This window comes from Neolamprologus multifasciatus, chromosome 7 (assembly GCF_963576455.1).
Source record: "Neolamprologus multifasciatus chromosome 7, fNeoMul1.2, whole genome shotgun sequence".
Taxonomy (NCBI): Eukaryota; Metazoa; Chordata; class Actinopteri; order Cichliformes; family Cichlidae; genus Neolamprologus; species Neolamprologus multifasciatus.
Window position 1 is genome coordinate 53,610,942 of NC_140445.1, and position 27,982 is coordinate 53,638,923.

The following is a 27,982-nucleotide window of genomic DNA, read 5'->3' on the forward strand; positions in this document are numbered from 1 at the left end:
GTTGACGAACGCGGCCTGCTCCCTCGCCCAGATGGCTGGGCTAATAATGTGTATCAGTTAAATACAGCGAGTGATGATTTATAGAACGGTGAATTATTGTTGAATTGACCATTCCCCAAATATCCCCCTGCAGGAACTGCCCAGTTAAAGTTAGTACCTGGCCTGTCATGATTCTTCATATTGACGTAGAGTGCCTGTGAATACAGGAGAGACATTGGTATTTAAAGGGTCTGCAGGAGCAAACGCCAAATGTATAAAAGCTGTAGGTGCTGCATAGATTAGCATGGTTTGGCCTTTTCTATCTTCTCGCTGTGTCTGTGTGGAAGTTCTCGGGGGGGGGGGGGGGGGGGGCAATGCAAAGGTGCATATCATAGTGTCTTTCATGTAAAAATACAGCCTGAGCATCCTTTTAGTGACCAAAGCAGTCTTGAGGACTTTTTTTTCCCAGTGTGCAGCATCCTCTTAGCAACAGATTTCACTCATACACTGGATTTCGAAGTCCGGTTTTAAAGCCTCAAACTAAAAATTTCTGTCATCCTTATCTTAGTCGCAAAGACCCAGGGCACATATGACTGTGACACATACTCAGTGGCATTTGACTAATTGACAAGTCATTAGCCAGTGATGTGCAGTTTTATGCCACATGTAATTGTTCATTTCAAAACATAGTATCACCAAAAAATTGCCTTCATTTTTAAATTAGTTCAATTTAACCCAAAATGAGTGCTTGAGCCCATAAACCTGCCAGTAAAATGTTTACTGTTTTCCCATAGACTTCCACAGGACTGGAAGTCTTTTTGTAGCCACAGCTATCGGCATCTGGTGGCTCTCGGATAGAATGCAGGTCAAAGGCACGTCTGCATTGGCTTAATTTTCTGACGAGGACGCTAAGTCCATGTTTTTTACGGTATGATTTCATCCACCTCCAGAAACCACTCCCTAACCATTCTGGGAATACACTTTTCCCCCTCATAACCAGTGGCTATGTCCCGTTCACGTGCAGACAGCTCTCAAGCAATGAAACTTTTATAGTGGTCCTTGGCACAGCTTCCCAGTTCATCCACTGACTGACCCTCTCGCGACAGCACGTGGGCGGGACTGCTCAAAGATGACCAACTTGAGATGACACGGGCGCCAGACAAATCCAAGCACCGAAAGAATATGACTATCAACCATCATAACAGAATAAATATGGCAGAACATAAAGGAAATGCATAATGGGACCCTTTTTGTAAAACCAGTCCACATTAAAAAGATATCATCTGAAAGCCTTTACTACAACAACCATTTAAAAATATAAAACAATATGTAACATGTAAGATGCTACGCAGGGTTGTCCTAAACGAAAGAGTTTTTTCTCATCATACTTAAAACTGTATGACTAACTATTGTAGAAGAGTACTGTTTGTATCTGTTTGTTTGTGTTTACATGGAGATGCTAAATGGAATGGATCTGTTGACTTTCACCTCAGAATTTTAGTACAAAGCCATATATGCAGTCACATAAAGCAGCCTACACCCCCTTTTTACTATTTTTTTTAATGGATTACATGTTTTCCTGCATCCGTAAAGCATCATTATGCATTGTGTGCCACGGAGACTGCTGTTTTTGTGGATGCGTAAACATTTCAGGCCACTATAGCGAACAAATGCAAGCAGGGAAAAATGGTAAGGTGTAAATACGGTTGGTAAATATGGAGTGATTTCGGACAGAGCCTTAGTCTGTGAAATGTGAGAGACAGAGATAGAGAGCGATAAAGCGAGCGAGTAGGCCTGCATGTGGTGAATAGTCGAGTAGGTTTTCTTATCTGTGTGTTTTGTGTGTGTGTGTGTATTTTATGGTTGGGTAGAGCTGTTAACATTATGACTGCATTGTGTAACTGAAGATAAGAATTTAATACCTGCATTGAGATTAAAAAACGTGCTTTGGCACACAATACAGGCTTTTATTCCCGCTGCCAACAACTTTGACAGCACTTTGTTTTCATCTCAGAGCCGCACAACAATCCCCCCCAAACACACACACACACACAATGGCCCCAGTGACGAGCCAGTTTTACAACTTCAAGGACTCAATGAGCTTAATGACAGAAGTGCCACGCACATAAACACGGCTCTACCCACATGGAACAAGAATGCGGCGTGTGATTTCACAGGCAGACATTTCACAAGTGGCTGCTATTGTGCGCTGGCGATAAAAGTCAGAGTGAGAAAACATTTGAGCAGGGAGCAGATTGCGAGCTCCACCTCTGCGCCTTCATCGGCGGTGGCTCTCCTGCTCTGCTTTGCATTAGCGCCGCAGCTCCAGCCTGGACAGGTCCACGGCTGTTATCTCAATGATGTTCTAATTCTAGTCAAACAGTTCTGTGTTTGACTCAATAGAGGCAGTGTTAGTCAGGAGAGTCAATATTAGCAGAGCACACAGAGCAGGCCCGGTGTTAGGAGAGACAGGAGGTGTGTGTGTGTGTGTGTGTGCGTGCTGGTGGGTGTGTATGTGACAGGATACATGGTTAAGCGCACTCTATCAGTGAACCTTGACCACACGGCGAGGCAATAATAATAAAGGCAATAAGAAAAAGGAAGAAGGCAAACTCCTGCTTACTTTTGCCTCAGCGGCTTCTGCGTTCGCCAAGAGTGACATTTCTTTTATCACCCTTTTGTGGATGTTATTGTTAGACGGCAGAGCTCCTGCGTTCGGCCTTTCTCAGTCCTCGCTCGAGGACACTCTGCAGTCGAGCCTGGACTTGCTGACAGACCTACGCAAAGAGCTCAGCACTTTGGCTCAGTCTTTAAAGAGGTTTTATTAGAGTTTATTTCAGGTCAAACAGCTGCCAATATCAACAGCCTCATTACGATATTGTCAGTATCGCATTGCACAACTACCACATTAATTCTTCCACTCAACAAATGTGGTGTGGATGAGTAAACTTTAAGTGTAGTACTAATGCCCAATTACTGTGATTTCACAACATGAAACAAGTAGTGGCATAAAGCATATCTGTGGCTGAATGAAGTTTTAATTACAGAGGGCAGCTAAATAATGTTTGAGTTTTGCCTCATTTGCAGTTATTGAATATGAGGAAATTATAAACCCATCAGCTATCTGCACCTTCTGTTTGTTCAGGATTAATTCAGTAGGAGAATGGGGGGGGGGGGGGGGGGGATAGAAAAACATCAGGCTTCTGCATCTGCCACACACTCTGATTATTGCCTGTTGATTACTCTTTTCTATTACAAATGTAATCATAACATAAATACATTCATTTCCTTAATCAGTGTCTAAGTCTTGCGCTCTATTTGTGAGCCAACAGATCTGCTATCCACATCAGAAAGCTGATATTTCAGTATTTGTGGTTGGAATTGGTAAGCTTGATAGTCATGAATATAGCCATGGTAAAAGTTTCAATTCTATCAGGACATAATAACAGAAATAATTTGGTCTTTAACAGGTTCTAAAACGATTTAAACGCAACCTCAGACGAACAGCAACACACGACACGTTCCGGTGTGTCTTATTTGTTTAACAGAAATGAAGCCAACGCGCAGAAGCAGCGCTGTGGAAAAAACAAAGTACACCCCACGAACCACCTTTGGAAGCAATAAGCTGAAGTAATGGTTTTCTGCTCCGTGCTTCTTCTTTTTTTAACTTAAGAAAACAAGTGTGGAAAAAAAACAAGCCGCCTGAGAAAGCATCTTTACCAGTTTAACAACACACACTACAGTGATTAAAATCCAGGCTGCTGAGCAAACTGATTTCGAGTATGCAGCTGGAACACCTCAGTATTGGGTCAGCTTTGACTGAATTCCCCACAACAATTCAATTCAATTCAATTCAATTTTATTTATATAGCGCCAAATCACAACAAATGTCGCCTCAAGGCGCTTCGTAGATACAGAGAAAAGCCCAACAATCATATGACCCCCTATGAGCAAGCACTTTGGCGACAGTGGGAAGGAAAAACTCCCTTTTAACAGGAAGAAACCTCCGGCAGAACCAGGCTCAGGGAGGGGCGGCCATCTGCTGCGACCGGTTGGGGTGAGAGAAGGAAGACAGGATAAAGACATGCTGTGGAAGAGAGACAGAGATTAATAACAGATACGATTCAATACAGAGAGGTCTGTTAATACATAGTGAGTGAGAAAGGTGACTGGAAAGGAAAAACTCAATGCATCATGGGAATCCCCCGGCAGCCTACATCTATTGCAGCATAACTAAGGGAGGATTCAGGGTCATCTGGTCCAGCCCTAACTATATGCTTTAGCAAAAAGGAAGGTTTTAAGCCTAATCTTAAAAGTAGAGATAGTGTCTGTCTCCTGAATCCAAACTGGAAGCTGGTTCCACAGAAGAGGGGCCTGAAAACTGAAGGCTCTCCCTCCCATTCTACTTTTAAATACTCTAGGAACAACAAGTAGGCCTGCAGAGCGGGAGCGAAGTGCTCTAATAGGGTGATATGGTACTACAAGGTCATTAAGATAAGATGGGGCCTGATTATTTAAGACCTTGTATGTGAGGAGCAGGATTTTGAATTCAATTCTGGATTTAACAGGAAGCCAATGAAGGGAAGCCAAAACAGGAGAAATATGCTCTCTCCTTCTAGTCCCTGTCAGTACTCTTGCTGCAGCATTTTGGATTAACTGAAGGCTTTTCAGTGAGTTTTTTGGACATCCTGATAATAATGAATTGCAGTAGTCTAGCCTGGAAGTAATAAATGCATGAACTAGTTTTTCAGCGTCACTCTGAGACAGGATATTTCTAATTTTAGAGATGTTGCGCAAATGGAAGAACGCAGTCTTACATATTTGTTTAATATGTGCGTTGAAGGACATATCCTGGTCAAAAATGACTCCAAGGTTCCTCACAGTGTTACTGGAGGCCAAGGTAATGCCATCCAGAGTAAGAATCTGGTTAGATACCATATTTCTAAGCTTTTCAGCGCCGAGTACAATGACCTCAGTTTTATCTGAGTTAAGAAGCAGAAAGTTAGTGGCCATCCAAGTCTTTATGTCTTTAAGACATTCCTGCAGTTTAACTAATTGGTGTGTGTTATCTGGCTTCATGGACAGATAGAGCTGGGTGTCATCTGCATAGCAGTGAAAATGTATGCTATGTCTTCTAATGATGCTGCCTAGGGGAAGCATGTATAATGTAAACAGAATTGGTCCTAGCACCGAACCCTGTGGAACTCCATAATTAACCTCAGTGTGTGAAGAGGACTCTCCATTTACATGCACAAATTGGAGTCTATTAGATAGATATGATACAAACCACTGCAGTGCAATACCTGTAATACCTACAGCATGTTCTAATCGCTCTAATAGAATATTATGGTCAACAGTATCGAATGCTGCACTAAGGTCAAGAAGGACAAGCACAGAGATGAGTCCACTGTCAGAGGCCAAAAGAAGATCATTTGTAACCTTCAATAAAGCTGTTTCTGTGCTGTGATGAACTCTGAAACCTGACTGAAACTCTTCAAACAAACCATTCCTCTGCAGATGATCTGTTAGCTGTTTGACAACTACTCTTTCAAGGATTTTTGATATGAAAGGAAGGTTGGAGATTGGCCTATAATTAGCTAAGACTGCTGGGTCTAGAGATGGCTCTAGTCTTAACTAGTCTTGTCTAGTCTTGTTAAGCACTTTTTATCAAGTGCTTAACAATAAAGCACTTGATAAAAACCACAGTGATTCATGCCTCTGTGATCTTCTCCACTTAGCGTAGAGTGTCATGGATAGTAAAGTCCACGATGTCATTACATTATGTTGAAGTAAAGAGCCATGATTTTTAAGTACTTTTGTATTTTGAGCTTAATTAATTTAGCAAAAAAAGACAATACAGGATAAACAAAGATAGAAATGATCTTGGCTGAACTTTAGCAGTTATGGTTTTCATAACTGCTATGAAAAAACAAACAATCTGTACAAGGACAAACAGATAAGAGAGCAAGCAGGAAGTTAGCTGAAGAGTGGAGCATTTAGCTATCAAAACAGAGCCACAGTCACAATAGGCAAAGTGGTTGGAGACTGCGGCACAACCAAAATCACTGTGACTGTTCACAATGAACATGTGTCCTCGGTGCTTTTGAGTTGTTTGCTTCTAAGACGGGAAGCAGATCTGTGACCACTCACAGAGACTTTGTTGACAATTACCTGCAATATGTGATAATACGAAGCTTCACTGTGGGCTCACGAGACCAATACCAAGGTCCATAAACTAAAGGTCAGTGGATCGATTTCCTGATATAGAAAAAAAAGTGCTTGTGTGAATGAGGCTTTTAGTAAAAAGTGCTTTGCGTGCTCAGTTAGAAAAGAAAAACACTATATTGTAAATACCAAACCATTTATTAAGTCTGTTCCTGTTAGCATACGCAGAAATTTACACTCAGAGTCCAGCCGGAACCTTACAGAACTAAAACAGAAATAGTGATGTAATTGCTGCAGGATGCCAATTTACCTGCAAAATGACATTAGTTCTTCATTATATATGAATATAACCAGAATACAAGCCCAGATTGCAGATTGTAAGGTCTTTGATTTGATATAAAGTGCCTTGCTGCCTCCCACTCGAGGACCTGTGCAATGGAAAGTGGTCACCTGGAGCCACTGGTTTGGTTCCTGCAGCTACTCACATTCGGTCTCCAACAGCAAAAAAAGACCACAGGCCTGATCATTTGACTAAATTGCTCCAGAGTTATTATTTGAATTTGAGACATGAGCAGCATTTTTTTGATGCTCAGAATCAGACTAAATTTCCACGTTTTACTCTAACTTGCAAGCCGACTGTGTCACATTTAGCTAAGCAGCTGTGATTGTAGCAAACTGTCAGTCATGTCTGACAGAATCTGTGGCCTTGTTAGTGGTAATAACTAGTGTAAACAAACAGCAGCAGTGTATTTTAGGGTCATCACAAGCATCAACCGAAACCCTGTACTCAGCACAAAGTGCCAGCTCGGATGTGGCAGAACACTACTTCTATTTAAATCTGCTGACATGAGAAAAAGCAACATTAGCTAATGCACTACTTAAAGACCATAATCGCTCTTTCCCCTACTGTTAATGAATGCTAATTAGAAGTCTGGAGCAGTTTTCTGGCGTGTGCTGGCTGTTCCTCTAATGTGCCGTATTGTTCCTCTCCTCGCTCCAGCTCAGCACTAATGCTGCTGTGCCAGCTATTAAAGTCAGATAAGCTATCCATCTTTAGCATTGCCAGCCAAAAAGCCACTAATAGCTTAGCCACAAAATTGCTAATTTCCATGGTTTTCTTTCCCAGTTTGAGTGTTCGCTCTCGGTGTATAACAGATGCACTGAGGCAGATATTCCTCTCTGGCTCCCTGGTGTCACTCTGTCAGCCTGCTGTGTTGCGCACAATCCATTTTTTTTAAAACCACCACAAAACACTCCATCAGGGAAACAGGCCACTATATTTGTGGGTGCCTCTTCACAAAGCCGGCTTCTACGCGACACTCCATCATGTATGCTGTCATGAAAGCCTACAAGCAGCGTAAAATTCCCCCTCCATGATAAATGCATCTGTGACTCTTAAAACCAGAGTGCATTTTAGGAACCCTTCTTGTGGAATGTGGGTTGTAATAATGTGATTTAATCCATGAAACAACTTGGCTGTAATGCCGTTAATCACAGCCACACTTTTAACGAGGATTAGGAGACATATTAGCTTCCATATTATCCTCAGTCCAGATTGCTGTTAATTTTATAACAGACTTTAAGATCTGGCAGTTATCCATTAGCCAATTCAGGCTCCATAGGCTGCTAAAGATCTGAGGAGGAAAGTGCGCACAACATTAGTGATATGGCTAGAGTAATGCACTGCTTATAAAGTGCGCATATTTAATGGTTGTAGATTAGTAATTGAAAATAACTTTAGTGTTTGCTGGCTGTGGTCCAAAGCCATAGAGTGAACTATCAAAGAAAAAAAGGCCTGGCAGGTACTTGGAAACATCTACCTATTACCATGGAGCGCTACTTCAACTAAACGAACACCAGCAGAAAAGTGCAGATAACTGCTCTTCTTTCATAGAGAAGCCTGAGAGTGATGCTAAAGAGACGTATGATTGAATACAGGACACAGATCGATCTGACCAGGTGGATCATCCGCAAGACTGGCAACATATTTTTATTTGTGATTGCAATCTTGTTAATCACACAAGGGTCAAAACGATGAGCATACTGTAACAGTCAAAATGGTGTGTAAGGGTTAGTGATGTCAGAAGTACGCGCCACTGCCCTCTGTGGAGTATGAGAGCAACGTGCTTGCACGTGAGTTGCTTCAGTATGATAAACAGCCGTTCAACTGAGCCTTGTAAGGTTGATGATGAGAGTGTGCATTAAAGGACAAGCACTGTAGAATTCCCAGTACAAGTGTGGTCGTGTGTTTTTCTGACTGTCCTGCTAAGTGTTTCTACTGCTCCTCTCAACGACTGAGTACAACCCACGTTACAATACCTCCCACTTCACTCTGGAGAGTGAAGCCAATGGGGAAAGGCTTCAAATCTGGATTCTTCATAAGAGTCAGCAGGGGCTGCAAAAAAGCGAAACTGTACAGAAAACAATTCTGTAACTGATTTGTTCCACATGTAAACATCATCATGATGTGTTTATGAACTCTTAAATACAACAAGATGCACATTTGGTTACTTTTGGAGTCAAAATGGACACTAAATTCTTGTGCGCTTTAGGTAGTGCCTATCTTGTGATTTACAAGTTGCCCCCTTTATGTGTCTGAATCAGCTCGAAGGTGAATGGCAATCAGCCTGTGGCAGGGATCCAGTTGCTGCTTTGCTGTTATATTGTTGCTGCACTTGTGCATCATTTCAGATTTTTCTTCTCATACAGGAAGTTCAGCGTGAAATGTTTCAGGCTTCACCATGATGTCAGAATACGATGAAAAACTCCAGAAAGGACTAAATGGGACGCGAATAGAATCACCAGCATGACAAACCGAGCCCTATGATGCCAAACTTTCCACATTTGTGTAATGTGTAGCCCGTGAACAATCCAATGTCTGACTGAATAAATCAATAACCTCCACTTTGTGAAAGAGTCTACCCATGCTGCACTCTTTAAAATCATTGTGATGTCGATCCTAGTGTAACACACTGCAGTTTTTTCCCCCTAAGAAATGGTCAAATACATTCACTTAAAGATGTAATGACAGTGGAAACGAACTTATGAGCCAAAAGGGTTCATTTCGTGACGTTCCCATCCAGAGTGATCCAGACAAAGAAATTTAAATGCGAGTGCATGGAAGTGTGAAATCCACTCAGGATTGAGTAGCTGTTAGTCAAGCCAGTTTCTTTCTTTTCTTTTTTTTTTTTTTTTTTGAGACAGTACACTTTAGCTGCTTCTTTTCCTCCAGAGATCAGAGCTAAAACAACTTCCCCCTCAGATGTTTAATTCTGACACCCACTGGTACCAGCGTCTAGGTCTCACCCTCACAGAGGCATCTTATTTCATGGGTCTGAAACCGGGTTCATAAAAATGCACCGAGTGCAGACACTCTGTGAATGTAAAGGCTCTTTAGAAACCGTTTTTTTGTGTTTCTCTGCCCACTGAGTATTCTGGGATAAGCTGATACATCAGCGAGGGTAAATTTGACAACCTCGGGCTTTGTCATTGCCACACGGATGAAACAGTCTTGCCTGGGAATCAGGAAACCCTGGAAGTGATTAGTTTATAGAGCGTGCAAGAGTTATAGTCTTGCGGTTCTGCAGACGTGCTGTGCTCCGTGGCAATGCATCATGGGAAAAGTGAAGTTTTAATGCTGTGCGGTTTTATGGCTGTTCATCATGCTTTGTGACATGTACAAAAGTGAGGTTTACCATTTCCCCCGACAGTCTGGTGTTACACTAACAGAGGCTGATGGATTAAGCAGAGCCTAGCGTCACTTGGACTATTCTGTGAATCAGCTCATATCTCCTTACTTACACATGTGAGATAATTTTCCACAGAACAAATACAGTACAGTTATATTATAAACATATGACATTTTCTTTACCCAATCTTGGCATAATTTAGAGCCTTGAAAAAATAATTTGATTCATCTTTTCATTAGCTTTCGGTCTTCGGGTTTACAAAAATGTCAACAAAAAATACAGGAAATGTCTCTATTTTCTGAAGCCTATCATGAATGCTTGAAAGTACATGTTATCCCAGTGGCAGCTTAGCATCACACAAGAAAACAGCAGCACGGCAGCACTGCACAGTAACACATTATAGTGATACTTATGCTTTTTATAGTTTGGATTACAATGTGAAATTCAGCCATTACATTACAGTTACTAGGTCCAGTAAAGATGCATTACTTTTGACAATTTTAGTGGCATTACCCTCTTCAGGGTGAAGAAGTACATTTAATGGTCTGAATGTGCCGATGCGAGGCCAGCGGACAGATAGGCCAGTAAATTTTGAGCGAGCAGTCGTTATATGCCTGCGCCTTCTGCAGGCTCCTTCCAAGCAGCACCCCTCATCTAAAACAGAGAATTTCCAGTAGTGTAAATACATAATAAACAAACCATTTTCCGCTGCGAGGAACTGCAACTGTGGACAATTTCCCAGCCTGATCCTTCCAGCACTTGCTTAAGTTTATTTATGAAAATGTCTTCATTTAAATGCTGGGTCTTTTTAGCTGGCATGCTTACATTACCCACAATCATAAGTTAAGCAGGCCATTAAATTTTCAGCTACCACAATCATGAGATTAAAATTACACCTTGTCCAAGAATCTTTGGCTCCTTATTGGACCAACAAGACAGCCTGCCAGCATGCTGAAATAAAGTGAATATATTAGGCTATATTCAGGACTACAGCCTCAAAGAGCCAATGTGGTCATAGTCTGTTTTTTACATTAATTCAACCACAAATGAGTTAAAATGATATATTATTGTAAGAAAGTTATCTTTGAGTCTGTTTTGAATATGTGGAACAGAAATCTTTAATTCAGAAGGTGCAGGCCAGGAGACAAGCAAAGGAAAAAACACGTGCACCGAGTCCATTCCTGCATTGTCTGCCTCGGGCTCTTTGACCTTCTGTTGCACGTCTCTCTTTCATCTTTTCATACGTGTCATGGCGTCACAGGTCTGACTGTGATTACAAATAAACAAAAAGGAAGCGTCAAACGTGAAATTTTACATGTAATTGTTTGACGAAGCAAGAATTCGTGATGTTGGAAGGTTCTAGACTTCCTACAGCCTGCAGTCAAAAAATGTTCATCCAATCATTAAAAAAAAGTCCTTATATTTAAAATGAAGTCAATCCAGTTACTTTTCAGACTGGGGGCTATGTATGAAAATGGTTGTAATTCCTAAACAGTTAATGTAATACTTTTGTGAAACTAATTGAATTAAAGCTGAAAGGCTGCACTTCAATCACATCTTGGTTGTTTGATTTAAATTCCACTGTGGCGATGCAGAAAGGCAAAAACCCATGGACCTGACTTTGTGCACTAGACAAGCCGAATCTGTATTTGAAACTACATGCAAGCCTTTCCTCTGCTTTGTGGGTGACTATGCCTTCAGGCTGTTTGAACGTTTTGCCTTGTCTTGTACATGGGAGGGTTGCTAAAACCACAAACCAACCACCACAATAGTTTCTATGAGAAATTATTTCACATCTAGATCTGGCAGTTACGCTGCTAGCTGCTTCTTGACTTTTCGCTTTTCAGCCAAAGGAAGGACAACTCCACGGAGGAGCATCGGCTCAACACAACATGATTATAAACCTGACTCTGACACCACAGAAAACCTTTCGCTCCTCCTGCTAGAGAAACTGTGTCCACAGCATCCTGTTTTTTCCAGTAGTTATCCTGTGATGTGCCCACAGGGTGGGGTGGTAACAGTGTGTGGATTGACAAATGGCGGAGTGGTTAGCTGCATGTCATACAGCCTCAATCCCAGATCTCGGGAGCGGCTGACTCACCCGCTTCTCCACCCTCCGCTGCACGACACAGCCACTAACAAACAACTTAACACGCTGTGGAATGTGGCTGAACGCTGAAGTGGAGGAAGAACAGGTCTTAATGAACCACAAACAGCCACAAGACTGCAGGGCGCCAGCACCTCGCATAACAGTGACTATTATTCTTATAATCATTCCTCCTTTTGCTCTATCATTTCTCAGATGTCTAGCTGTTGCCAAAACAACAGCTTGTTATCAGAGGACTGATCAGCATGTGCTCACAAAAGGTTCGCCCCGTCGAATTCCCATAACAGGTTTCACATTTGGGTGAAGAGCTACAGGTGTGAGCATTCCTGTGCAGGGATGGAAAGATAGCCCTGGGAGTGAGGGTAGGAAACGGGCTCAAGATTTCCGAGATAAGGATTACCTGTGAACCTGTGAAGGTCATGCACACACATGCACACACACACACACACACACACACACACACACACACACAAACAAAGAAGAAATCCCCAACAATCCCTACTCCATCTTCTTAAACCTCCTGTAGCAACTCACAAATAGCAGGCATGCAGTTCTCTGATATGACCTCTGACAAGGATAATCCAGAACCTTGTTACACCTTTTTAAGACTTAATTGCTGCCTGTCACAGAGCAGGAATCTTCTCTCTTTTTACAAGGCCTTTAATAGCCAAGTGCACCAGTCTTCTTTCTGGTGTAACTCATCAAACTAAATGGGCGGATAAGTAATCAGGCAGATGAAAGATCGGGAAACCGTGTGAGTCAGTAAACCGCATAGCTCATGGTAAAATTCTTTATATTGTTCTGGGCGGTGCTTCACCGCACCGTTTTGCCTTGAGCGAAAAGGAAGCAAGGGTGTAGCAATCTTAAGCGAAGGGAAACTTGTTGAGCTTGTTGAGTGGTGTTTTCTGCTCTGTCTCCTAGACTATGTCTTTACATCTACTGTAATGTTTTTGTTGTTGCTGTTGTGATGAAACCTCGTCGCTGGCCAGATTATGTTGAAAAGCAAAATGATGCAGACACTACAAGCAGATATTTCACTGCAATAGTCGTGGACAATGTTACTGTATTTTTTTTAAGTTTTCCATTTGATTTAATTTGTGTGTCAGTGAACTATAATAATGTTGTCAGTGACAATTTTGGCAACTTTAAAAGTGGGTTCAATAAAAAAACAATCCTCTAAAACATGTTTACTGTTGCAAATTAGCGGAATATAAACATAATTTCTAGGAGGTATGGCTGGCCAGGCAGATTAGAGGCGATGTCACGTCCCGGGTGTCAGTTGCTCCCTGCTGAATAGCTTCTGTGTTCAGCCGTGGAGTGACGGTGAAGGGTGGAAAGCTCACTGCAGCATTTCAAAGGTGAGTGATTTATATGGCAGCTGTTCCCCAGCGTGGCGTTCTGAATGCCCGTGCCCCATGTTTAACAGCTGACAAACACATGCCTCTTCTGTCACGCCGCATTTATGGCGTCACACACAATTCTATTAGTGCAACCTCAGCCATACAAGGGTATAAAGACGCTTTTATGATGCAGTTATCGAAGTCAATCAAAACGGGGTGACTACTTGAACGGAGCTGGCCTGACGAGGCAGGCGCCGGCGCGCTGACAGCTAAGCCAATCTCAAGGACAACGCTTTAATTTGCTGTTTTCTCATTGCTCGCATTCAAAAATCACAAAGTTGCTTTTCATATGATGTGTGCGGTCCTTAAAATAAAAGGGAAGGCTTGGAAGTAGTTTGTTTGATATTTGAGATCTCTCCATTAACCCACAGCAGCGCACTGGGAGAGTGTAACCTTATTTCACGCTGGCTCTCAAATAGTGCCGAGAATTTGTGAGGCAGTTAGTGGCCGTCATTAATAACAGCCTAGGCTGGTCTGACAGCTGCTGATTGGAATGAAGAGCTGCGCTACGGCAGACAGCTACAAATTTCCCTGACAGCCAGGTCTCCATTACTGGGTGTCAGCTGCCAAAACAGCAGTAATCAGAGAAGGGGAGAGGAGGGAAAAAACCACTCTCTCACCACCAATGGCTTCCTTTTCCCCTACTGTTACAAAACATAAACACACAAACATGTACGCACACATATAACTCACATTTTTCATCTGCTCCTCAAACAGCTGCTGAATTTCTCTATTTATGTCAGACAGGCATCATTTTTATCCACTACTTTTATTAGAGCTCGTTCCTTACAAGTAAACTTCACAACAGCGTCAACCAAAACATTACAGTAGATGTAAAGATATTTTCCAGGAGACACACTTAGTCTGAAAGGAACGCAGCAGAAAACACCCCTCATCAAGTTTCCCTTCGCTTAATAAATCCGATTCAACAGTTTTTTGTTTCCTGCTAATGTAGAGTCCTGTAAAAAATACATTTTTCAAAAAACAAAGTCCACCCTTAATACTTCTGTAGGAATTAATAGCAGCCAGATGCTGCTAATCAAATGCACTAGACTCACTGATCAGCATCTGTGAGCGTCTCTATAAAACCAGAATTTTATGGCAGTAGAAATCCCAGCAAATCCAACCTGAGATCAAACTGTGCAATGCTCAGAGTAACTGCAAAACCCCCAAGATGTACATCTCAGAACCTCAGTTAACGTGTTAAATAATAAAGTTTATGGCAGCGCTATTTGTTTTGTTTTTTTAATGAACAAGTATGACTTGTTAGGAAGGTTTTGGCAAGAAGAAGCCTCTTTTTTCTGTATAAAGAACATGACAGCATGGTTTCGGTTTGGAAAGCTGGATCTGAATAAACCGCAACACATTAGGAAGAATGTCTAAAGCAGAGATATGTAGGCGTAATACACAGCACCATGTCCGGAGACAACCAAACGGAGCATATCAGCAGAGACACCTCATACCAACTATCATGCACGGTGGTGGAGGAGTGATGATTTGAGCTTGTTTTGCAGCCACAGAACGTGGTCAGCTTGCAGTCATTGAGTTGACCATGAGGCCATCCATCTGACAGCTAAAGTTAGGCCCAAATTGGGTCATGCAACAGTGCAATTACACTAAGCACACCAGGAAGTATATAGCATAATGGCTGAAAAAGAAAAGAATCAAGGTGCTGCAATGAGCCAGTCAATTCAATTTCAATTCAATTCAATTCAATTTTATTTATACAGCGCCAAATCACAACAACAGTCGCCTCAAGGTGCTTTATATTGTACAGTAGATCGTACTATAATAGATACAGAGAAAAACCCAACAATCATATGACCCCCTATGAGCAGCACTTTGGCGACAGTGGGAAGGAAAAACTCCCTTTTAACAGGAAGAAACCTCCGGCAGAACCAGACTCAGGGAGGGGCGGGGCCATCTGCTGTGATCGGTTGGGGTCAGAGTCCAGACCTCCCCTTCAATTGAAATGCTGTTGTTAGACCCTAAAAGATCTGTACATTAATGAATATCCACAAACCTTAATGAACTGAAACAACGCTGTAAAGAAAAGTTGGCCAAAATTCCTCCACAACAATGTGAGAGACTGATAAACTCATACAGAAAATGATTAATTCAAGATATTGCTGCTAAGACCGTGTAAAGTCCTATAAAAACTTTCTTTTTCACATGACTGTACATGTAGCAATGCAATAAGATGCACAACTTGTTGTGCATTTGTATCCTAAGGAAAGTATAAGCAGCAGCTTTAGCATCTATTTATGATGATGGCTGTATTCATTTAGGAAAAGGTGATAAGAAAACGGCAGATAGATTAAAAACTATATCGTTCACATGACTGATGCTAAACTGCTAACCTTCATAGTTTTGTGAAGTTAAGTTTACACGTTTACATAGTCTCATTGTGCTGCAAACGGAGATATTTTTAAAAAAAAAAAACTTATTTAACATAAGAAACAAAATAGCTGTTTCACTAGTAACTGCAATGTGACTGAATTTACTTGCAATGTAATTACAGCAGTGTGTTACTTTGGACTGCACTGCATGCTACACTGGCAGAAACAACAAGAATCACAACAGCATGCCAGCGAAAGAAGAGAAGATGAAGACAGCTAATAAGTAAACACGGATGTGACAAAAATGCAGATTTCTTGGCTCGGAAAAGGGAACGCGCTCAGCCTGCTCTCTAGACATTAAGGATACGCTCCATGTTTACTGAATTTAACATCGGTAATAGACATGTCAGCCAAGTCCACCAAAACATTTGCAATTAGAGAAGAAATACTGCATATTTTTGGCATCCACAGAACTTGACCCTGGTTTGAGAGGACATACAATCTGTGGTAAAATATCAAAAAGGCAAGTCTAGAGGGAAGCATCTGATCCATGCTGTATAATTTTGCAGTTTTTAACCAAACCTCAGTTTTCAGTAGCCTAAAATCAGTGACATGCTACGCTTAAAGCAAGAGGTGGAGCCCAGTCTTCAGCGTTCATTGATGTGTAGGTTACAAAAATGTCATGATTCTCCTAGCTTCATATCTCCTTCTAAGTGCATCTGGCAAATTTGTAAACATTATAAAAATATGCAAAACTGCAAGACAGGATTGCAAATTGATGTCAGGTCTCCGCTGTCCTCCCCTTTTTTTATCCAGTGGGAGCTGCCCAGAGAAAGGCAAGAAGAAATATTTGTTTCTTGGAAGCATAAAATGCAAGAGATTTATCATCTATGTGCAAAACCACAGTGGGTTGTTGCAGAGAAAATACAGTAATTTCATCAAAAGTAGGCATCTACATAATTTCACAAGAGTAAAATTGTAGATGTTGGGCACCTTCCAAGCCTCACAGAGTGTTTTCCACATGAATGGCAGCGCATCACATACAATTTGCTACAGACAGGGACTATTTACAATAATGGCAAAAAGCCAAAATTGTACCAATATAGTCCTCAACCCTCCTGATCGTGCAACTGCACTTGTGTAAATGGCGAAGGCGGGCGCAGCATGTTTTCAGCGGGAGGAGTAAAAGTGAAAGTCTGTGGCCTTGAACAGTTTGATCCCTGTAATGACAGAGGGCTTTGGTATGGGTCAACCTGTCGGCGCTATGCTTCTACTGATCCCTGCTGCTCACTGCTGCAAACCATGGCCTCCACACACTGTGACACACTCACACAGCTCTGGGTGTGTCCCGCTGTCCGCTTTGCTTCTACTGATGAAGTTTTCTACCAACAGTAATATGTGTAATAGTAAGGTCAGACCCAAACAGGTCTGCTCAAATGCTGTTTGATGGATGAGCAATTAGCTGATGATGGGTTGTGGGAAAGTATTTTTTTGACATTTCATTTTAGCCAAAACTCTGTCAACCCTGCAACAGATGTGGCAGCACATTAAAATGAATCACATCTCAAACTTCCTCCTAATGTTGTTTTACACATAAACTGTTTGCACTCTGCAGTTGGAGTACGGGGCAGATTAGTTATCAGAGCCACATAGATTAAAGTGACACATGAGTAATCACTGATGAGTTATTCATTCTAGAGAGTCGGCCTCTCGTCTTATACCAACTGTGCAAACAAACAAGCTCATTTAAACCCCCTGTACGCACATACTGCACACAGGAACATTCACGCATACAGACTGCAGAGCTTTCACAGGAGGTGGCAGACGACCAAGAATGGGAGGCTTCATTTTATAGCTGCCTCTTCCATGTCAGCTTTACTCCAGCAGCAATAAAACACTCCATAATAAAAGCCACTATCCCAGAGAGGCAGCAGGACTCCAGCGACAGATAATCCACAAAGCTCACACGGCTCGCATAGCGTTTGCATTTCTTGCCCCTGAATTCATTTTGCAGGTTTACTTCAGCATTCTCTGGTTTTAAGTATAATGGAAAGCAGGGAGCTTTGGCTTAGCTGCTGGATCAACATGAAAACACAGCAATAATGTGACCTTAGACACAAGCGGGAGAGCGAGATGATTAATTACAGCCTATAACATCATCGAAACCTTTGGAGTTAAGATGTAATTAAACTCGATAACCAGATAAAAACTGATAAGGGGAAAAAATGTCAGGTAGTAAATCGATATATTTCTTTTATGTGGACGCTAGTTTTTACAGTTGCCACGTAACATAATGAAAATTTGACAAACACTGCCATATAATATACAGTCATGTAACAAGCGTGGCTCCAAAAAAGAAATATGTCACTCACGGGACATAACTCCGACCACTGACCACGTATTTCACTGAATACTTCAGCCGCCTCTAAATCACTCACTGCAATTTATGTCCGTGCTTGTAAACCCACAGTCAAGGTTACTTGCAAGCGCAGCAGAAATTGGCATGTGCCATTATTGTCAGTGTAATTCACACAATATTTATGACAGAGGATGTCCCATCTGGAGCCTCTTCCTTTCTTCTGATCCCCTGAGAGTGGGGTGCCTGAAGGTAGTGGCGCTTCTCTGTGACATCTGCTCTCCTCCTCTGAGTGTAATGCAACACAGTTGCAAAAACACTGCAGAGTTACAGGGTTCAGTGAAAGCAGTATTACTATTTCATATGCTGATAGTTTAGAAATGCCCATATGGTATTTAGTGTTTCAAATACACATTGTTATCATGTTTGATCATTAAATCATATCCTGAAAAGATTAATCAATTAATCAACTTTTTAAAAAATGATTCGTTTTTTTTATTTTGAGCAATCTTCTTAATGTAAGTTTCAGACAGCTTCTCTAACATTTGACATTTTTAGGAATTTAGGAGTTTATTGGACCATATTTACACACAGATAGCTCTCTTCAAATGTTAACAGCACCTGTAAAGCTTGACAATTCATAAACCTGCTTTCTTTAAACCATAAATACCAAGACTGAAGTCTAAAAGCAGTCCATTTGTTTCCCTTTAACCTCCCTGGAGTAAACACTATAAGTTAGTTGTCCTGTTTGTCACGTGAAAGTGGATAAGATGATGCCAAATGACAAACTGCTCAAATGTTATCGTTTTAATTTAGAAAGATGTTGAGAAATGACCCATCAGAGCTTAGGATGATGACTCAAAATGCTGTAGTTGAGGCCAAAAATGTATTAATTTTACAATCATTTGAAACAGACAGCAGCAATTCAAATTTAGCTGGGACCAGTAAATGAGTGATATGTGCTCGAAACTGCAAAGAATCTGGGTGAAACTGAACTTGATAAGTGGAAGAAATGAATGGATGGAATATATATATAAGCATATATTCCTTAATGACTGATTTGCATGGGTTCTCTCTGGGTACTTCCGGGCTTCCCCCCACAGTCCAAAGACATGCAGTTAATGGTGTTAGGGTCATTGGTAACTAAATTGCAGGTAGGGCAGGGCAATATGGCGAAAAATATTTATGTAATAATAATCACGATATATATTTGAAAATTTGCGATAACGATTTAACTAAAGATATAATTGACACGAGACAAAATACCAATACAAAATAAACGTCACAACTATTAGTGCAAAAAACCCTCCATCAATGTATTTTCACTTAAACAAGCAGCTGTTTTTTTATGTGTATTAAAGCTATATAAAAATCTAACAGTGCAAATACAAATTGCTTGCTGACAGTTTAACCAAAAGGCATTTACAGTGGAAATGGGCCAACATATCCTCAGCATAACCATGTATAATATCCACAAAACTTAAAAAGAGGTTATACACACACAATACGGTAATATTATGTTGAAGCACAGCACGCATCACTCCGCGAGGCTCCTGACTACGGTAGCTGTAATGCTCCAACAATCCATCAAGCGGTGCGGCTTCGTAGCTTCATACTAAAACATTTTTTGAAAGGTTTCTGAGCACTGTGTACCACGTAAAATCGGTTCGAGGTCAGTAAGCACAACCAGAATTCATACATAAGGCACACGGGATTATAAGGGGCATTGAGGATTTTTCAGAAAATCAAAGGATTGATTTTAAGTGTGCCTTATTTTCCAAACAACACTGTAATAACGACGGCCCACTTGCATGCTCTACCAAAAATAGTGCTTTGTTGTGTATCTGACAGACGAAAGCCAAACCAGTTCCACACTGCAGTTGCAGCATTTTTACAAACCAATTCTGGTTCTTCTCTTTCATTTAACAATCCACTTTCGCCCTTCTCATTCTCCGTCGCCGCCATGCTTTTTCCGCCATGTGCGTATGAAAGCAAAGGCACTGCGCATGCGTGTTTACCCATATTCTATCGCGATATTTCATTTTCTTATCATTGCCTAACATTATACCGGTATTACCGTGAACGGTATGATATAGCCCAGCCCTAATTGCAGGTGTGAGTGCGAATGGTTTCCTGTCTCTATGTGTTAAGCCTGTGACAGACTGATAACCTATCCAGGGTGTACCCTGCCTCTCGCTCCAAGATAGCTGGGATAGGCTCCAGAACAACATCCATAATTATTTGGGTTGGGTTTACTTCAAGGCACATGGCACATTTACGAAAGAATCATTAATGCTAAATGAGTGTTGAGCAGCTAAACACTAAACAAGTGTTGGAGTCCTACATCAAGCAAGAATGCAAAAATATCCTGCTTTATTTTGTTTCTGTTCCAAAAACAGTCACATTGTTGTGAAAAAGAGGTGATGCAAAAGTGGGAAACGTGGCCTATACTATCTTTTTTAGAAACACGTTTGGTATATTGTCTTTGCAGTACTTCATCTTAAATCCAACAAATCATTACATTTTCATTTCTTGAAATTTTCACACTGTATCTTAATTTTTAACAGTGTTGTCTTTGTGCTAATGTGTGTGCAAATAACACTGTCAGAAAAAATATCTGGGCGTCGCATTCGATCTTTTCATTATAGATCACAGGATTTTTAGGCCTCGGTCTGAAATGGCAAAGGTAGGTGTGGCCTGAGGGAGTAGACTCTAACAAGGCAGCAGGCCTGATTTAACACAGCATGAAACTGCTGTTAGTCATAGATCGCCATGACAGCGGCTCTCATTATCACTACCTGGATATGCATGGCACGGTTGTCAGAGCGACGCTGGCACGGGGGACAGCCGCACATGATTGCCACAAATCAGCCGAGTAATGGGTTGTCTGATCACTCTCACCAGATCTGATAGAAGTACAGAAATTCATCTCAGTCAGGAATGGACATGCAGATGCCTTATTAAGGTGCAAATTGAGATGCAGAAATGTTCAAGTGAGTTTATTTTCCCGTTTCTTTGTAACCATGAGTAAAGGTGGGGTGATGCTAGCATGTCAACCTGACAACATGAAAAGCAGGGGGCATTTGATGGACAACGGCATTCGTTTTGGCACCTTTCAGAGCAACTCGCATCGGACCAGCCTCTCATCCTTGTGTCCTTCTGTCAAGTGTTGCTGGGTTGCCAGTTCCCCAACTGCTCTGTTGGCTGAGGGCTCCAGGACTGCAGGTGTACAGCCTGTCTGCCCACTACAGGTGGGCCCGAGAGAGAGAGAGCGAGCTCACGTCTCACCCTTCTCTGGGCTCATTAAAGTCTTTAGCTGCTCCTCCCCCTACTTCTTCCTCTCTCCCCCCTTCAGCTTGGTACTCACGCCACACCGATCACACCCATCAAGCTTTGATTTACAGTATTTACACCATCCCCCGTCCCCATTGTGGCTATGGGGAATCTGAGGAATGCCCCTCCCCCTCCCCCTCCCCGCTGCCCACGGTGCATCGAGCATCCTGCTAAATGTGAGCCAATCAGTGGCGGTGGGTGGAGTGCCAAGCCACAGAGCACTTCTTGCCGTTGGCAGCCTTCCCTGCGGTGGCTCTGATCACAGCACAGTGTTAACAACACGTGACCTGGCCCCACAGCCCACAGTAATTGAGGTTACATCCCAGGCAATACCTTGATGAATAATTAAAAGGCCAGAAACAGAACTCAAAGTGACTTAGCCAGCGCCCTGGGGTCTAATAACGTGCTTGGACTGTATTAGGTAATCTATCCACTAGTGCCAGTTAGTGTCGCACACTCACACATAAGTACACAATTGGGCCCAGATAAAGGCAACACAACAGTATCAGTCATTGTCAGGGCAGAGTGCTAGTTAAGGCTCTGCAGGAACAACATGAGGAATTATTTCAGGGTGAGTAGTGGGCACTTATCTTGCCAGCACTGTGAGGCAATACTGACAATGCGGCAAACATGCAGGCATTACGTGACACACAAGGATGTAAACAGCTCAATTATGAAATGCTTTTTGACAGACAAATAGAGCTTAAAATACTGCATAATATAACACTCGTACCTGAGCTTTTGCATATGGAAGAGGAACTAGCTTGTGACCTTGACCGTGCTGAAACCTGAGCCTAGAAACACTAGACCCATTTATAAGTCGCCATTAAGCCTGCAAAGGTGATAAAGATGTACCTCCATACCAGCGTCAGCCGTTAAAGCCCGTAACGTCATTCATAGGGTAACAGAGGTCATTTACACTATGCTAAAACATGACTTGTTTTATGGTCTGCAACCCTGAGTGTAACATTGGAAAACAGTGGTGCTAACCGAATCGTTTCAGCAGTGACATTTCTAGAGGCTGAGAGGCTGCAATCATGACTTATTTGTTTTGTAGAAATATATAAGAGAGAACATTTATGAATTATGAAACCTATTAAATTTGCAGAGTCAAAGATAACATAATCAACATCCAGACTCAAGAGTAAGTAAAAATAATTGCAGGATAAATGGAGTCAGACTGCAAAAACGTGTGACGGACTACACCGAGGTCTACTAACTTAACACTTAAATGAAAGTATAGAGAGTACTGTGAATGCACACTGCACCAGGCTGCTGTTTACATATATTGTGTGTGAGTGTAGTATGTTACAGGGGGCAGCGTACAGCCCTTCCCTCTGACAGGTCCCTGGGTGTCACAGCTTCAGCAGTGAGTAGAGGTAAGCTGCCAGTGTGGAATAATTAAGACCTCTGTGGAAGTGACAGGGTCACTAGGAGGTATGCAGCATAGCAAAGCTCCTCTTCTCAGCTGTTTCCTCTATGAGCTGTCACGGCCTCTGCGTATTTATAGCCGCATGGCACTGCACTCCACTCTCCTCTCCCCTCCGCCTCCCAGACAGATGTCACCTTCAAGCCACCATTTCTGGGGCTAAACACAAGCTTTCAGCAACCTAACAAGCCTCACACACAGGCAATCAAACAACCGAAGTCTGAGGACAACATCAACGTTGCCTCATTCACGCTGAATTTACCAGGCTGGCTGGCAGCAGTCCGCCTCTCCCATCGGACCGGGCTTTTCTACATAACAGCGAGTCAATTACTGTTATTCTGGAGCATGAGGACCTGAAGCTGTTGACACAATAACACACTCAGTCAGGAACGAGTCACAAGGTTGGCCACTCCAGAACAATGCTTCCACCCAACACACAACCCCAGAAATTTGCTCTTAATTATTTTTCAGCCCTGATGATGTCGTCCACAAGTAAGGCACTTTTAATTCAATTTCATCAATACATAGAATCACTCAGTGCTTTCCAATCTTCATAAACTGCAAACGAGGCCCACAATAATAAGACTCGATTCAATTTTAACATCAATTTTTGTGTGTCTGTGTGTGTGTAATATAGATGACTGTATGTCTGTGCCTCAGATAAGAGACGACTAGGGCCTCTGTAATGTAAGCCTGGATGACTGAATGTGTTGACATAGCTTTAATTCAGCTTGATACCAGACACCAGTAGTCTGTCTGAGCCTCTGTGCACAGGGGGTGTTAACCTCTCAGAGATTCTCAAAATACACAAACACCAAGCACGACTGGCCAGGAGGGATTAAAATAACTTTTATGAGTGTCATGCTCATATACTGTCGTTTCCACACTTGCCTTCGGTCAGCAACATAACTTATTCAAGCAAAGTACCGGTTTAATGGGTAAACAGTTTGGATTAATGATCTATTAGACATGTTTTTTGTAGATATGATTAGAATCACATCCAGTCTGGTGCCATCATGCTGCTCTGTGTATCATAGAAGCAATAAAATTCAATTACAGCGTACAAACACATAAACATCTTGTAACAGATGCAATTTATGACCGTGGCTATGATTTGATCCTTTAACCTTAAACAGACTGCTAATGTGTCAGATTATCTGTCCAGTAGTGTGTTCTCAAGGCTAGGGTAACACACCCTGAGCCTCTGGATGAAGTGTTGGTTACTCAATATGAGCAGGTCTTGCAGGTCATAAGCCTGTCACTGCCAAAGTGGGTTTCTTTTACTGCCACAGTGGCGATAATCAGCTGATGCTGGCTGTCAGTCGACATGACTACGGGACGGTCAGGGGACCGACTCAGAGGACACCCGATCGTCCTGCTGACAAGTATCTCTAACCCCAGCTGCTCCAACGGCTCCTCTGTCATGTGGGCGGAGCGGAGGAGGGGGACAGGCGGAGAGGAAGGTGCCAACAGGGCCCCGCTGAGAAAGGGACAGGGAGTGGGTCTTATGAGAGCACAAATTTCAGCACCCCTACATTGCTGTGCACTCCACCCCTCTCAGCGGGCACTTCTCTCCTGCCTCTCCCAGCTGAAGTGCCTCGCTGAAGTCCCAGAAGAGCAGGGTACAGGCCGGACGACAGGCCTCAGTCACCACAGGTCCACAATAAGCCAGCAATCAGGTGCTACATTGTTTAGGAGCATTAACTCGGATCAGAGCACTATTGTGAAATGTCACAGCAGCCGTCAATGTATGTGCCTTCTGTTTCGTGCAGATATACAGTATTTACAGAGTAAATATCTATATATATATATATCTATCTATATATATATATATATATATATATATATATCTATCTATATATATTGTATATATATATATATATATATATATATATATATATATATATATATATATATATTAGGGGTGCAAGATACACAAAATTCACGGTTCGGTTCGATACTTTGGTGTCACGGTTCGATATTTTTTCGATACAAAAAAATGTTCATGCTTTTTTAATTTGTCATTTATTAAAATTATAAATATATATTTTAACTCAAACTTACAGTTTTTAAATTTAATGTTGCTGAAACAACAAGGGGATAAAATAAATCTATCTGATAGAGAAATCACTCATCTTTGGAAAAGAGAGTTTATTACAGAGAAATGGCTCTTTGCAAAATAAAAGCTATACTATACGCTTCTTCTGGGCTATATTCTCAGCAGCATATTAAACATATCAGGTCCCCATGAGGAGAATCATGTGCTAACGGCTGTCTAAATGACTCGGGTAAAGTTTGTAGCATGCGTGCTTGTTGTTTTTGTCTGTTGTGTTCCCACTAGTGCTGTCAGCATGACGTTAACGCCACAACACGGCAAATCTCCGTTAAGGAGCTACCGCGGATCGCCCCGTGCCTTGGGCTGGAAGATGTCAACACGTTAACGAGCTAACTGTGCTAACGCAGTAGTTCCCACCAATGTAATTGAGCATTGCGTGGCACATCCAACATACTGATGTCAACACGTTAACGAGCTAACTGTGCTAACGCAGTAGTTCCCACCAATTGAGCATTGCGTGGTACATCCGACATACTGTTTTACTTCTGTCCATGACGCGCTTACCTTTAGGGTCACGCTTCACATGAAAACCAAAATAGTTCCAGAGGCCAGATCTGAATGAGGGTGGGGGAGGTTCAATTTGCCATGTTGCAACGAGCTTAGCTTCTGTCTTGCTAGCTTGCGCTGCGCTCAGTGGATCTGGGCTCGACAGTGCAGCCTAGGCGGAGTAGTCGAACGCAGATCCACTGAGCTCTCAACACAGACAGCATCGTCAGAAGAAAAGTTGATAAAATAAATTAAAAATTTTGTATTGTTCATGCACATGCGTACCGAACCGAAAGCACCTTATCTAACTGTTCAATATCGATATGAGTATCGTTGCACCCCTAACACACACACACACATATATATATATATATATATATATATATATATATATATATATACACATATACATATATATATATATACACACATATACATATATATATATATATACACATATACATATATATATATATATATACATATATACACATATACATATATATATATATATATACATATATACATATATGTATATATGTATATATGTATATATATATATATATATATATATATATATATATACATATATACATATATGTATATATGTATATATGTATATATATATATATATATATATATATATATATATATATATATATATATATATATATTTATATATATTTATATATTTATATATATTTATATATTTATATAACAAAGCGCAGCTATTCTTCTACTGCACATGATATAACTGCTTCTTAACCAAGAGGACAGAAAGAAAGAAAGAAAGACTGTAACACAGACATAACACAAATATGACCTTAAAACCGATATTAAAAGTAGTAACACAAATATAAACAATCATTCTTTCACATTTTCACTTCTCTCCTTTTCCCTATGAAATTTATTTCACAGCGTCCCTTACCAGTTAGTAGTAGAGTCCAACAACCATGTATTTGGATATGGAAACCAGAGTATCTGAATATTTTTAAGCAAATAATTATTAAAATACACCTTTGCAATTTCAGATTTGCTTTTTAAGGACCAGGCCATGTGTAGAAGGAGAGATTTTCCAGTTACAAACCTCGCTTGTGTGCTGGGGACACACAAACACTATGTAATGATAGCTCTGTTTATAAATAAACATATGTTTGCTGGTTTCTTGTTACTTAATGGCTGCCATATGTGCCAATATAAATACTTCTACATATGCTAATATTGTTAGATAATCTGGCTGTCAGATCTGACAGCTACTATTAGTAAGTAAAGATTTACATTCATTTTTTGAAAATTATGTAATAATATAAAAGTCATTTAATAGATTGAGCAGCTTAACATTACGATACAGTTGAAATTAACAGCTGTAACACACATACACATTTTATTTAACAGCAACAAAAACTGATCTGTTTTTTTGTTATCATCTCTAATTATTATTATTTTATTTTTTTTAAGCAGCTGACAACACTCCTGCATTTTTACATGACAATCACTTTCGCTAAAGGGAGGAAACAAGCAGCCCTCAAGTCTCCTAATCTGTGCGCTCAGGTGGCAGTTTTCATTTGGATTCAGCAAAATGAGGTGTTGGATAATGTTCCCAGCTCTAAATAACCCTGCTGCATCTAAGCTTTATATATAGAATTGGGTCCTGCTGCCTGGAAAGCTATGCATTTCCTTGAAAAGTTCAGCCCCATTAATTAGTTTAAACTTAACTGCTGCCCCTTATAGACATGATGTACCCACTGGTCGCTGGCCTACATGCTGACGTGCTCAAATGATCCTACATCAACACACATGTGGTCGGGTTCATCTGGAGACCCACAGCGCATGACAAGCCAAGGCTTCGAAAGCATGCTATCCCCGGAGGGGGCATGACCCCCTTGCTTTTGATTGGCAGGTAAATGGCTCAAACCGAATCTTCTTTCCCGAGGAATGTGCTCGTGTCTGTCAGAGCAAAGAGCAGCTGGCAAGAGTACAGACAGAAGATCAAGTCAGCTTTAAGTATTAGAATAAGATCCTCACAGCTCTCCCTGCCATTTAACAGCACACCAGACTGTCTTACTTTAGATGCTCATTAGCAGACCAAGGACTTGTTATTGCAGTGCAGAGGGAAAAAGTAGACGCTTTATTCAGTGCACTCTAATGCCGCGATTGCACCGATAGACCTGCTGCTTCAAAGGAGCCTCTTATTGACACACAATGAGGCATGAAACACATTTTCAGAAACACAAGTAATTGCCTGACTTGATTTTTCAACTCTTGCCGTTAACTATCATTTTGCACAGAAAGGGCTGAAATATTATTCTCCTGACTCCTTGTGCAGATTTAATGCCAACGTTCTGCTGAGCTGCAGAAACACACGCGCCCTCACACATTCTCCCCCCAGTCCGTGCCAGTGACGAGTGTTGACATGTTGAGTGTTGATGTATGCATATCCTCTCATATGCAGCAGCTTAATAACCTGTGAAGGATCCTGAAGAGCAGTGATCTCCAGTTCTCACTGCACCAATTACACTCACATTACATCTGATTTGAAACAAAATTAAACTTTTTTTTTTTTCATATTTACACCTTTGGACA